A 14,965-nucleotide genomic window follows, 5' to 3' on the forward strand; every position below is an offset into this window, starting at 1 on the left:
TTCTCTCCTCTCTAATTTTCTCCATTCGTCCATCTTTCAAATTCTCCCTTTCTCACTCTCTACACTTTTCTCAATTTCACAATTTCTCTCCTCGCCATTGCACAGTGGCACGAGGCCACACAGGGGGTGAGGTGTGGTGGCGTTAGAACTCCACACATTCTCAAGGACTGGCTGGTTTGATCAGCACCACGCTCCGGATTTCACACCTGGAATCGAACCTGTATTTCCGGTGTGGCAGTCAAACGAACTACCGTGGATTCTCATGGAAGATCAAATGAACACTGAAGAAGTGAGGAAACAAATGAAGGGATAAGACAAACGGAGAAGAAAGGAATCCTTTCTTTCCAAAGTTAGTTCTCGTGTTATTTCATTAGTTGCATCGCTCATACTATAAGGTTCACTAACTTCAGTAAAGCGGCTACGTACGTAGGCTTTGTCACGCGCAAGAAACCAGAACAGCCACCATTGGAACAATCAATAAGATTTCTCATAAGCAGGGTCGGCGCCAGGAGAGGGGGGGGGGGCGAAGGGATGCTTGGCGCACCCCTTAATTTTTTTCCTCACCATTTCTTCAAAACATATTTTCAACAGAAAACAGTTATTAACTTTTACAGCTAATATAAGTTCTCCTATTCGTGCCTGATAAAGTTTCTCAGTTTTATTACGATATAATGATCCGGGACTTTCCATTTCATCAGCTGGGCTTGACAACCTTTTTGGTATTCAGTAAATACTCCATTAATTTCTTTCGTAGAAGAGGTGTTTTTATACAAATCTTAGTGAGGCTAGATAATGAATACATGATCTTATATCTACCTAGGTATATTCTTATAATTATTAACTGACCCTTTTCTATAACAGTATTATTAATATACATTGATGTTATTAACGCATTATCAACTTTATTATTATTATCATCATCATCATCATCATCATCATCATTACGTTAAGCACTTGGTTCGGACCCATTCTGAAATATAGTTTTAGATACTGCACGCATGTTTCATGTTTTCCTCTTTCAAATTGCGCCCCCTAAATATCATTCCGCACCCCATCAGCACCCCTAGATGATTAATCCTAGCGGCACACCTGCTGATAAGCCACGTATACGTGTATATGATTAAACTGTCCTCATTCTTACAGCAGACGGAGAAAAAGTACTCTATAAAAAATATGCAAGCCACCAACAGTGGTGCAACAGGACATTCCTATTGTGTTAATACGGAATTGACGTTGTTTAGCATAATATTTTGTGTCTTGTTGCACCATTTACTGTCAGACGACACCAAGTATGGAGGCCTTTAACACTCCATTAGGTGTGCAACATCGATTAGGGTGTTCAACTACTTTTGGTGGAGGAGAAAGTGAGACAGATCCATAGCGTAAGCGCAAAAATGCAGGGGTTAATAGGACGGAGGAAATTCTTAGGGAAAATATACTTTATACACTGTGTCTTTCGTGCCCCCTGAGGAATAAGTGAGAACTTGCAATGGTATAAAAAAAAGAGGGAGGTATGTGTAACTGAAGTCTCTATAATTAAACAAAAACCGCCACTCCTTTGGCAACGTACGCACGTTTCGTTGTAAACGTGTCCTTGATGCTTGATGGAGACCTCTGTTAATCATCTAACAAAGCACGCACAGGCCACGTGGTACGGCTTACGTGAGCCGGAGAATGAGAACACATTTCTCACTGAATATCTTTACCTGGTAGTTTTCCATCTTCTTCGATGCGCTATTTCTTGGAGGAAAATGAATAATAAGAAATGTTTTCCGATCGATTCCATTCCAAATTACATCATTAAAGTCAAGCTTCAACAGGGTGTCTACAAAATATCAAATCGAAATTCTGGACTTTTTTCATGACTTTCTCTTAACACTTTTTCGTTTACTTAACCCTTATTTATTCCACTGAAAAACTGCTACCAAAAGACCAGTTAAGACGAAAACTGAAGCTATACTTTAACAAGAGAATTAGACTTGATTTATCTATTAATGCATATAATAATTACCGTGCTCCCTTCCATGTAGTACAACACCTGGCTACAGCCGGATTGCGCACACTTTTCCGGTTTGATCGATGGTATCTGATAAGTCGTTGACAAGCTGCCACAATGTACAGACAGGATTGCGCACAAAAAAATGAGGCGATGTTGTCAGATGTAAAATGTTCTCAAGCCGTTCTCACTTCTGTTGTGTTTCATTGTGTGTCTGTGTGGACTTACACGTGTTTCTGCTGGAAGGGTAGCATTAGATAGGCATAGAGGATGAACCTGATTGGTGGACTAGAATGTAATGGTGTATCTCCGTATCTATATCGAAGGTCACGAGCTTCGATTGACAGAAGTGTTTGTTATGCAGTCATTACCCTAACCTAAACTAACTTTTGAGTAAATTGGTATGAAAATTGTATCTTGAAAATATCAATGGTGACTTACTGTATTATGTAAATTGGCATGAAAATTGTATCTTGACTTGCTACATTTACTGGTCAAATTATATTTTTCATTTAATCCTTAAGAGATTTACTATTTAATTTCTAATTTCTCTCTCTCTTCTTGTCTAATGAAAAAAAAAAACAGTTTTGCGCACAGATTCTAAAGCTATCAAAGTGGCAACGTTCGATCAAAATCTGTGCGCGAAACAGGTCAGTGAGATTTGTGCGCAATTCTGGATGTAAAGTGTGCGCAATTCTGTTGCGGCGGTACACCTTGGACTGCATTTGGCAGACTAGCAAAACTCTGGTTCCTGGACTCAGAGCCTGTATAATCTTTCGTGGGCTCTTGATGCCATCCCTACATGTTCGTGATTCTCTCTGCATCCATCTCATCTTGCCATCATTCACCCTCATCTTTTCAAATAAGCCAAAAGAAGCAGAAAAAGAAGCCAAATAAACTAAACCAATCATTGTGATAGCAAAGATTCTTGACAAGTATAATTTCTTGACTTCTTGTTGATTTCTCGACTTTTTCTTGCTTTTCATGAGTCCCTTGACTGGTAGGAAACCCTGTTCAATGGCTATGCAGGGCGTTAGGTGCGAAAGGCAACACGTGGAACTTAAGTCACTACAATCAGATGAATGTCATCCCGCGATTCATCGCTTCTAATTTCGGAACAGGTGTTTGTGGTTGTGCCTGCATCGTTAGTGCAAACATCTTAGTTAGTTTAGCAGTGGAAACATGGTTTGTCCGGGTATAGGGGTGGCCTGAGCAGGCAGCCAAAGTCAATCTCATATCCACGTATACCTCGGTAATTTCTGTCGATGCAGGCCTACGAGGCTCTGACGCTTGGACACACTCGGCCAGTATAATCCTCTGTGGCAGGGGTTTGTTCAGAACATTCCAACTGAGGGGTGTAAGTTCGTATTTAGGGGTCTAAGTGTAAATTTAGAGTCAAATTGATAATAAATTGAGTCTTGGTGAAAATGTTTAACAAAAGGGGGGGGGGGGTGTTGAGAAAGAGTAAAGTAAAGTAAAAAAGTAAAAGTAAAAGTAAAGTAAAGTAAATCACTGTTTAGTGGGACTTGTGTCCATATATGTTTGTGATCGTACCTTCATCAATTTCACCACTTATCCCCATTAAGTATCGCCTGGTATCGGTAGATGAATTCCAATCGATACTTTCCGATACCGAGACTCAGCCGGCAGGACAGATTTTGACAAAAATTAATCCACAATATGCATATAATTTAGCCTGAAAACTTTTGAAAATAAACATTTGATTCTCTACAAAAAAGGTTCGATACGTTTTTCTTGAGCGTGCTCTACAGGAGCAAGTAATTTAGTAATTTGATATTTTAAAATTTGTTCCAGCTTTCTACTATTGAACCCCCTTACTGACTGGCATATTATTGGAATTGTCCCGTTCGTTACAAGTGCTGCATTCCCCCTCCACGCACAAAAATGCACTGTTTTTGTGAGCGGCGTAGACGGTCCAGAAAAAGCCAGATGGATGTAAGAACCACACATGAAAAACCGGTCGACCTTGTATCTTCATTGTATCAACATCTCCCCCCTCCCCCCCTTTATATTAAGTTTTGTCTGGAACACAAAAACATCATCGGAAGAGCCTTGAATTATCTTCATGACCTTTCTCGGAACTTCCCCTGGGGATTTTTTTTTCTTGTAAAAAATAGAGACGTAGAGAAGATGGAAGAAAGAAGAAATAAGGGGAGAGAATATTAGCTTTTAAATAGTATGAAATTGTCTGTACTGTCTTACAACGAGCTATAATTATATCAGAGAATGGGACAGAATAAGAGTAATAGAAGTAATCTTCTTTTAATATCCACAAACTACATGTATTTATCTAATGATCAGAATCAGGACTGTCTTTTGGGCCATACTCTCATCAAACTGTTGATTCGATAAGGGTTAGGCTGTAAAGAAAGGGCTATACGCTTATCTCGGGCATCTATGGAGCAATAGCGCACATAACGGAAGAGAAGGAGAGGAAGCGAGTTGGCAGGGCAAAGCGCTGGTAGCTGCAGCTATGTTTTCCCCTCCATGCACTCACTTCTCCTCGCGCGCTTTCGTTTCGAATCATATCGCCGCACTGTCAACGTTTCCGATCCATACACAAGTACACACCATACAACGCACTTCACAATTTCAGCTCCATTTAAGAATAAAAGGTCCCTTTCCTCGATGAAATAATTTTCGCCATGTCTGTTCTATTTCTAATCTCCTCCTCACAGTTCCAACCATAATCGAAGTCTTGAAATCTCTTACTTGATCTAAAATATTATAACTAAGCCAACGAAAATTTCATCGAAACAATTCGCAGAGACTGTCATTTCCCGAAGCAGTTCTTCTCACACATCTTTGCAAATTTGTTTCGTGCAAGGGCCGAAAAGAACACTTTATCATTGAAACTTAAGGCACCAATGAATTTTTAAGTTGGAGCAACGAATAAGTTGCTCTGTTCTTTTCATACCGAGAATAAAACGGGGGAGGAGACGCTGAAAAGAAAATTGTGAAAAGACGAGAATAGCAAAATATCCGAAGAAGAGACTTTGACGAATTTGCTGAATAAATAGTTTCATTTTGCGTGAAGAATGGTCCCCGTACCCACGCGACAGGGATTGATATTACGTTATGAATTATTCACAACCGACAGAGTGGCTGACTGTTTGTGAATCCCAGGAAAAAAAATTATGCCTTTTCAAACTTCCTTTATTCTCCTTTCTGCGAAGATCCGACAGAGGGAAGGAGGGAGAAGATTACCGTTACGGAAAAAGTTTGCCAAGTTGCCAATTGAGGCGCTAAATGTTAACGGAACATGTTTCCTTTGACACCCTCCTTGGAAGCAGCCGTATGTCTTGTGACGCTGAATGTGCCGTACAAGCGGAGAATGATACGGCAGTGTTTTTTTCTTACAGTAATTCCAGAAAAATGTCAATCTCAATGGTCAAAATTATATATCAATTAAGATGAATGCGCTGTACATTGTTTAAAAGGGGACCATCTTTAGATTGAGAAAATTAAGTGTGTTTCTAAACTAAAATTTGGCTGTAAAACTTACCTCATCACGTTTGATATATAAGATAGAGTACTAAAGCCTGACCGGCCAAAGAAAAAAACTTCAGGAAAATCAGATTTTTCGCCTCCACTTGTGGGAGCTTGAAAAGGGGGGGGGGGGGAGCGGTGTTGCTACACGCCTGATTTTTGGCCAGTCGTACAAGACACCTTTTAGCTGTCCACAAGCACCCTTCGTTCGCATTCCAGGGAGAGGCAGGGAATCGGAGACCCTTTCGCTTGCTACGCGGCGGCAACCATTAGGCTTCGCCGTGCTTGACCTTGTTGAGGGTGCCACCTGTTTCGAAAACGACTCGAAAAGAAAAATTTGGCAGAATACGACGAGAATTTCCCCCCAGCACGGCAACCGGACAAAGCCTATTGGTTCAGCGGTTCATGTGACCCTCCCTGGCTTTCGACGGAAAAGAGAACTTTGAAGTATATAATTTCGCCGAACAGACTTTAGCTGTAAATTTCCTGGGTTACATATTTTTTTAAAATTAGGTTTCCAACCTCTGTGCAATGTGTCTCCACCAAGGATGGAACCAGGGACCCCTTGGCTCAGCATTTCCCCTGAAATTTCTACATTGCACAGTCACGGACGCTTCTGGGTTGAAACAATCCCATTAACTTTCAATGTGATGGTTTCAACCCAGAAGTGTCCGTGACTGTACATTTAACGTGTGTGCCAATCAGTAAGGTAATTAACTCTACGCTGAGAGAAAAGCATCGTCGACGTCATCAGTGTTTCAAAGGCAGCAAATCACGTTGGATGAAAGGTGGTGACCTAAGTCAACTGCACTTCCACGTAGTACACCTTGGCATCTTCTTCTTGCAGGCCAACGAGGCTTTGGCGCCTGGACCCACGGCCAGGATAACCCTGTGTGGGGCCGTGTGTTTGTTCATATATGTGCCGAGAGCCTTTAACCTAGGTAAGGAGATTTAAGTCCTCAGAGACAGTACAGTGTCAGTTCTTGTTAAATAATGAATGAAATTAGGCGGGTGGCAGAAGTTCGCGCTGTTGCCACGTCGGACCACAACCCAGGTTTAAGAGAATGAAAGATCTTGTTGTAGAATTGGTCTTTGTAATCCATGTGATACAAAACTGACAGTACTTGCTCGAAAGGTCAGGGATGACAACTGTATGCCCGGAGAGGTCGGTCTGACGCTCGAACTAGGCAACGCAGCCCGGTTGGACGTTGCCACACAGTGCGCCGGAACCAGAGACTTTTGTTCCGCTCTCGCTTTTCTTTTCTTTCCCATACGTGGCACCAGCGCAATTCTGCCTCAGCCGCCTAATTTCATGGACGTGCGTTTAGTTTTAAAAATTGAGTGAGCAAGTTTTAGCAGAGATATTTTAGTTTCTTGTCAGGGGCCTGTTCTGGATTTTGTTTTAATTAAAGGGCTTATCCCCGCATTGCGTGACTGGTAAAAATACTGATGTCATAATATAAAAATCAACGGATCCCGTATCAGTAGCGCCGACGGAGACAATTCCACGCACGTAAAGCAACAAGAGCGAAATATCAAGCAAAATCATTTGGTTTTGATATAGCAATGGCACACGGTATGCCAACGGTATGCCAGAGATTAGGGTTCGAGTCCCGTCGAGCTGCAATTTTTACACAGTACATCTCCCGTGTACCAACAGTAGGGTAAACAAAACATACCCGAGGATATATTTCTTGAAAACCAAGCCGTAATACCCCCATATCAAACCGAAGTTTGAAGCATTTTTCTGCCCCTCATTCAGGCACCATTCGGGAGGGGATGTAAAGAACGGAAATCAAACCATTTACGTTAACGCAACGCAATTTCATAGCAATTTCCTGGTACCCTTGGGTCTAGCTAGCAGTCTATCAGGTGGGAAAGCAAGAAGCTTAATGCAGAGCATACGGATTCTCGCGCGTTACTTTTGTCTCCAGTTCTCCCCCCTCACCAGAACGATCCACGGGAGAATGGAGAATTACGGGGTTTATTTTCTTCACCGGACGATTGCATCATGTCAGAGGATGGGACGGGGGGAATTCAATTTCAAACTCCACGTGGCGACCGTAACACGAGATGTGCGATATGCGACTTGGATTGGTTTGTCGATTTAATTAACGTCGCTTGTTCTTATCTCTAGGTTAACCGCGACGGATATGTGGGGAAAGGCGCTTGCCCGAGGTTCAGTTGCACATCGAAAAAATAGTGTGTTTGATTTGATCGATTATTTTACTTCGATTTTCTACTTTTGGCGAATCGCGAAGGTGTGGATGAGTGGTAATATGATGGACACTCACAAAGAACACTTCTGCCCAGAAAGGGATTAGAAATCTCGACCCCTGGCTTCGTAGCGCGGTTCTAACCACTCCGCTACGAAGCTCGGCTTTGTGTATTTGGTATTGACTCAGTATAAGAACAATTAGTAACCTGATGATCAGTTTCTCTCGGGTATCGACCAGGTGAGTTCTGGAAAAGTTTCAGATATTTCGAGAGCTAGGATACCGGTGGCCAAATCGGTCAACGTGCGTTCCAAAATGGCGGGGCTATTTGGAAAATCACTTGGAATCCTGATGGCGTAGTGGTAACGTCGTTGCCTTGCAATCAAATCGATCTCCGGTTCTATGCCAGGTAGAAACACGCAGTGGTTCGGATCCTACATCAAACTGTAGGCCCAGTCCCAATTAGCCTCTCTGGTCCCGAGTCCGAAACCCGGCCTGGGTGTTCCTTGTGAGTGTCCCTTCGTCATCATATGATCAATCATCCTCAATCTTCGCGATTAGCCAAAAGTGACAGAAAAGCGAAGTAAAATAAAACAAATCAAAAACCAATTAGCCTTTTCTGTTCGTAAAGTGTACTTGAACTAAACTTCAAAAACACATTTGGTGCTGTTGATGCACGGATTAGAATTCTTGTAATGCATTTTAAATTTTGGAAAAAAAAAAAATGATATGTTGCTCCACTTTCTGGTTTTTAGAAAGGAAATATGATATTCAGGCATGCTGGCACAGAACCTTTCCACTTTTAGGAAGTGCAATTCCAAGTAGATTGCATAATAACGGGATTTCGGGACTAATTTTGGAATGCTTACGATGCTCGTACCAATCATTTACCCCCTTCTCTTCCTTTCTTCCGTTACGATCACTCAAGGCGGCTGCAAAATAAGAGTTGATACGTGTTGAAAGCGGTATAGTAATACCACAGATAAACGTATCATAGGTATACGGATGAAAGCAAAAAGGTGCCAGTGGCGCCTCTCGGCGGTGACTGGCAGAACTTCTTGCGGACAGTACTTCATTGCGAAAATGGTTTGCTACGCAAGTTCAATGTCTGCCTGTAACACGTTTATCTGTGATAATACGTCTAGTTTCGGTGAGGGTAAAGGGTATGATAAAATGCATCTTACTGAAGAAATTAACACCAGAAAGAGGAACTTAGCTTACGATACGGATGAATGAAAACTGAGGGGAAACACGTTTCGAAAACGTATTGCAAACAATCTCTGACATTCGGGACTATGAAGCTTGTTAATCTCGGGATTTCAGGAACGGAAAAAATAACCCGGGTTCCCGGGAGCATTATCCTGCTTCCAGTTGCATGACCAAGGTTAACCGCAACAAAATATGTAAAGCTTCCACAGTTCATCGGGAGTCATATTTCCTACCTGCTATAGACAGTGAAAACAACTCCCCCAAGATCCACGAAGGGATTTATTTCCTATCGTACTGCCGTGTACCACAGCATGGTGTACCCTGGAAGATAAAGGGTTCATAAACAACCTCGCCGATCAGGATAAACACACACACGCCGAGGGACGTGCTGGAATCTGAAAATGAAAATTACATACGCACAGAGGATTATTTGGGAGGGGCGATGGACGCTGACCGTACTTAAAGAAACGAAACCTGTGACTAGGGAAGAAAATTGCAGGAATCACGAAAAGCAAGGAACTGTTTGTTGGCAGACGTGAGAGAGAGAGAGAGAGAGAGGGGGGTGGGGGAGGGGCAGACCCTCTTTTCTATCTTCCATCTATACTTTTCTCGTGTACTGTACTTAACAAACACAGTAAGACTTACAAATCAAAACACAATATTGTTGTTTTCTTTTGCCGATAGTTTTACGTTGCTTACCGTTCTCTTTAGGTTAATCACACCGATAAAAATACACGATGAATTGTAAAATTCACGTTAAAAAAAACTATTCGCATTGCTTCATACGGGATTGGCCGACCTCCCTGGCTTAGTGGCTAGCACAGCGCGCTAGGACGTCACATGTCCCGGATTTGAATCCTTGCCTGGACATGGATGTTCTTTGTGATTCATCAATTCCATCATATCATAACTCATCCTCATTATCGCGATTAGCCCAAAGTGGTAGAAAAGCGAAGTAAAATAAACAAAATACCAATGTTTCGAGTTTGTTTCGTTAAGAAAAACGTGTTGTTATTCAGAGATGGGCGACAATATGCAAAATTGGCGAACGTCGTCTTTTCGATACTAGAAAATTCCAAAACTTTAGCTTCTCATATTACCGAATTCGAAATGTAGTGGCTCTACAGTTATAAAACTTTAGTACTTCTTTAACACCGTGTATATAAAGCATAAACCAATATGACTGTATCCAACAGAACATTGAAAAGTTTGTCTTTAGCCCATTTTATAAGTTAATCAGGATTGTATAGGCTGAAGATGAATTCGAGCCACTGAAATGTTCCAGGAATCGAACCGGAAATCTCTTGTTTTTCATGTAACATACATATCAAGACTTACGTATTTGTGACGTCGTCTTCTGTAGAGCAAAAACAAAATCGCAATGGAAGCGAAAGACATGGAGACCACACACTCCATTCAGCACCTTGTTAATATTTTCATGAAAAGCCTTATTTTCTACAGCATAAAAAGAAACATGAGTAAACTTCCGCCTGTCACGTAAACAAAGACGAGCACGTGGAATACTCGGGAGGTATGGCCCAAAAAACGCTAGCAAGCGTTATCCCTATAGGCTGATGGCTGTCAATAAGGTGACACACCAACACTACGAACAGAAAACTGCTTGTAATCTATTGTAATCAACATAAACAAGCTTCGAACAAAACCAGAACCAGAATACATGAATTACTAGCAATTATATTTCATATTCAGAATTCACAGTGGTGTTTAATCGATTGTGAATTCAAACTTCCTATAGCTGCACGAGATATGCCAAAACAGGTCTTGTGGTATGTTAGTATACCGTATAATTAGTTATATCAATACGCAAATTGTGCGTTAACTCACCCCTGGAGTAAGCCAAGTGTGTTAAGAAGTATCTTTACATTACCTAGAAGAAAGAGAAACAATTATGAGAAACAATATCAAATACAGTACTTTGGATAATAAAATCACTGAATAAAAATGTATGTCCATAAAATAACGATAGTTTCAAGAAGTTACAGTTAGATTCATGAATATCACGCCAAATTGTTCACCAATAAGTTCATCCATTTTTCTCTCTCACATTCCGCATATTTATTCAGAAAGGAATGATTTCATTTTTGTTATTTAGCGTCGCTTTCAGCCACTTTGGCTAATCGCGACGATAAGGATGAGTGGTGATATGATGAAGGGTTACTTACAAAAAACACCCATGTCCAGACCGTAGGGCTGGCTAACATACCTCTCTTGATTATTTTGCCTGATATTCCCGCAGGTACATAATTTACGACTGTGACAGTAACTTTGAATAATCACTTGTTCAGCGATGATGCAGCGCTTTCATTTCACGTCGTCAGTCAGGCATTTGACGCTGAGGGAAATGCGGAACTAAGGTGTCGACGTCGGAAGATTAAGGTCGAATGGCATTGACCGTTTGACGAATCTCGCATCTAAGGATTCCCTCGACAAGGGACGACTCGTGGTACGTACAGGTTCCCATTTACTTGGGAAAACAAATCTACGAACATATGGTCAAAAATTCTCGTCAAAGTCCACTTGGTCATTCGATGGCCTAATCAGAACTTGACCCACAGAACGGCTGTGCAAAGTGCTTCCACCAGGAATCGAACTTGCGACCTCTTGTTTACAAGGCGAGGGCGTACACCATCGGAGTGGTCCTACCAATTCTTCGTTAAGCAATATGCAGCACTTCGTTGGCTGAAGTTTAAATTTATTGAGGATGCGCTGGACCTCTGGCGAAGCAGTTTTTTAAAATTCCTCTCCTTTCCAAAAACCGCAATGATATTCCAAATTATGAAAAATTACATCACTTTAGAATTCCTTCATGACATTCGTGTGGTTTGCTTTCGCTATTGTCTAGATATTCGCAATGGTTTAATAGACTTATCTAGCCACGAAAGTATTGAGAATATATAGACAACAGCCAAAAAAAATTACGCGAATGTTTAAGAACAAATTCTAGGCCAATGTAATTTTTCAGAATTTTGGAATACCATAGCGTCTTATTCAAAAGGACGGCAATTTTCAACAATGGCTTCGCTGACGTCGGCTGAAGGTCCAGTGCGCCTTAACAATAACAACGGACACCAAGACGCAACTTTTGCAAGTCAAAATAATCATCATTAGAAACATGTAAAATTCTGAAATTTGAAAATAAAACAAAACTTTTAACTTTCGAAGACACATGGTTGGATTGATGCACTACAGATATATTATTCTCATCTCTAAAGTATGCGTGTTAATCTCCAAAAACAAATGTTGATCGACACTTCCCTAGAAAAAGTTTTAACATGCATATTATTTTTAAAATTTAAAAACTGAGACTTCTAAATACAATCAACGCAAAAATAATAATATCTATTGAGTTATGATAAATATTTCCATCATTGCATTCAGATAATTATAAAACAAATGTATGCATAGTATTTAATGTCATTTTCCAGCATGCACAAAGAGACCTGACAGAATTTTAAGTCGGGCATTTCACTCGCCGATACAGAACATTCGTGTTCAATGACATTCGCCATGTATCCTACGCGTTGAGCTTCGAACGGTACAATTCATGTTTTTTCTGTTGTCGCTTGTTAACATCCTTAGCAAGGGTTGGCCCCCTTCCAGCTGGCTCAATGGGCTGAAATATGAGAGTTTCTGGAAGATTTCCCACGATCCTCTTCTGCCCAACCGTTTTGATAAAATATAAGCTCTCTACATCCCGTAACTCCTATTCTTCTGTGCAGTTTTCCGAAATGGTGGGTTTGGAATTTGTCGTAGATGTTTACGATCTCGTTGTTATTGCAGATCCAATCGCATTAGCACTTTAGAGCATTTTTAGATGAAATCAGTAAACTGCAACTGTAGGTCCAGTCTCAATCGAGCAAAAAATGTATATTATACAAGTAATTTTCAACCCAAGATATAATACCAGTACAATTTGTTCTAGAATGTTCAATGTGAATATTTCCCAAAACAAATGCTCGTATATTAGATAGATTGAAGATTATAACAAGAAATATTTGTGCCAACCTCAATGTAATGGGCTACGAAGTCAGAGGTCTCAGGTTCGAACTCTACGGTAAGGCATGGGAGTTTGCCCAATTACCCACTATTATTCACCCTCATTGCAGCGATTAACCCAAGAGTGACGTAATATAAGCAAAACAGAAAGAGAAGGCAGTAGATAGGTTGAGGTACTGATGGGGGAAATTTGAATACATACATATAAGGCTCCTGGGTTTGATATCCGGTGGTTCGTTTTCCATTTTAACTATAGGTGCAGTCCCGATTAGCATGTCTGTGCACGAAGTGGACTTAGAAACAAACACACACACACACACACACACACACGTAATATTATGCCATAAGTGTTCATTAATATGCAGTAGTAGTTTATGTTTACACACACACATACATATATACACATATATATATTATACACACAAACACATACATACATAATTACAGTTAAGGAACAAATAAAAGGAAACTCCTTTACCGACGCTCCTAGAAAATATTTGTGTACACCTCAATAGTTTTTTTCTTTGGTATGGGAGAAGATGGCTCCCGTCAGCCACTTGCTCCGATGTTGTCTTTTGCCAAGCGTCTAATCTTCCGTTATTCAGTGAATTTTCGCATCAAACCTGAGTGACGTAACACGTAGCCGTTCCGGGATCCTCATTTACCTAAACGGTAGGGAGAACCCAAGGCATCTCACAGGAACGACGATGCTGCCCATGTTCCTCCGCCCGTATCATTTCCGACAACATGAAAACCCTCGGACCGCGCGAATGAAAAGCCAGTCGGAACTGCCGGATAATATAGCTGCCCTCTCGTTCCCGGTGAGAAATCATGGGGAAGTTATGGCGACTCTCCCGAGGAACGATGTCATAAAATAGAAATGTGGTATTTTTAAATCGCTCCCCCGAAATCGGGCATTTGAATGCGGGCCGCACCACCTGCAATGTGGCCGTTTCATGAAATCAATTCTCGGCAGGAAACTGTATTTAGAAAGAAGCAAGCGATGGGATGGTTATGTGAGGGGAATGAAGAATTTTTGCTCCTCTCGTTTTTTTCTCGCCTGCTCCCCAAGAAAAGAAGAGCAGTGGACGAACAGCTAAGGAAAGTTGAGAGAGTCATAGGAAGAGGAATGAAAACAAAGTGAAGTTCCAGTGGACAAACAGGTTAAGGAGAGAGAGCCTGAGGAAGGGGTATGAAAAGAAAGTGAAGTTTCAAAGATAACGAGAGAGAATCTGAGGAAGAGGCATGAAAAGAAAGTTAAGTTTCAATGGACGAACAGGTAAGGAGAGAGAGAGAGAGAGAGAGAGAGAGAGAGAGAGAGAGAGAGAGCCGGAAGAGGTATGAAAAGAAAGTGAAGTTTCAGTGAACGAACAGATAAGGAAAGAGAGATGGAGGAAGAGGAATGAAAACAAAGTGAAATTTCAGTGGACGAACAGATAAGGTGAGGGCCAGAGGAAGGAAAATGAAAACAAAGTGAAGTTTCACTGAACGAACAGATAAGGAGAGAGAGCCTAAGGCAGGGGTATGAAAAGAAAGTGAAGTTTCACTGGACCAACAAATAAGGAGAGAGAGCCTGAGCCTGAGGAAGAGAAATGAAAACATAGGGAAGTTTCAGTGGAGGAACAGATAAGTAAAGAGAGCCTGAGGAAGAAGTATGAAAAGAAAGTGAAGTTTCAGTGGAGGAACAGACGAGGAAGAGGAATGAAAAAGTTAAATTTCAGTGGACGGACAGGCAAGGAGAGAGAGGGAGAGAGCGTAACCTGAGGAGAGAACGTACCTGAAGAAGGGGGGGGGGGGGGCGGAAATGAAGTTTTAGTGAACTAACAGTTAAGACGAATGGAAATAAAGTGCAGTCGACGAACAGAGAAGGAGAGAGAGCCAAAGGAAAGGGAAGTTTTAAAAAATAGTGATTACGTAACAAAATGCACGTGTAGTGATGGCGACTGTCTCAGTCTTTCCACAGGGTGGAAATGGCTTCCCACATCTCGTTTTAAAACAATAGTTGAATGAAGATAAA

General features: G+C 41.2%; 1 protein-coding gene across 6 annotated transcripts in view; it reads right to left on the reverse strand.

The window, feature by feature from the left end:
• Nucleotides 1–14,965, reverse strand: part of LOC145994646 (TOX high mobility group box family member 4-like) — an 855,605-nt gene that overhangs the window by 135,618 nt on the left and 705,022 nt on the right. The window contains exon 1 of one of the 6 annotated variants that reach the window (XM_083130807.1): nt 10,777–10,798. The exons of the other annotated variants lie outside the window; for them this stretch is intronic. The gene's annotated coding sequence lies outside the window, so the exon portion shown is untranslated. Of the gene's footprint in view, nt 1–10,776; nt 10,799–14,965 lie in introns of those variants that run through there. 6 annotated transcript variants of the gene reach the window in all.

This window comes from Lepisma saccharinum, chromosome 1 (genome assembly GCF_977018435.1).
Source record: "Lepisma saccharinum chromosome 1, izLepSacc3.1, whole genome shotgun sequence".
NCBI lineage: Eukaryota > Metazoa > Arthropoda > Insecta > Zygentoma > Lepismatidae > Lepisma > Lepisma saccharinum.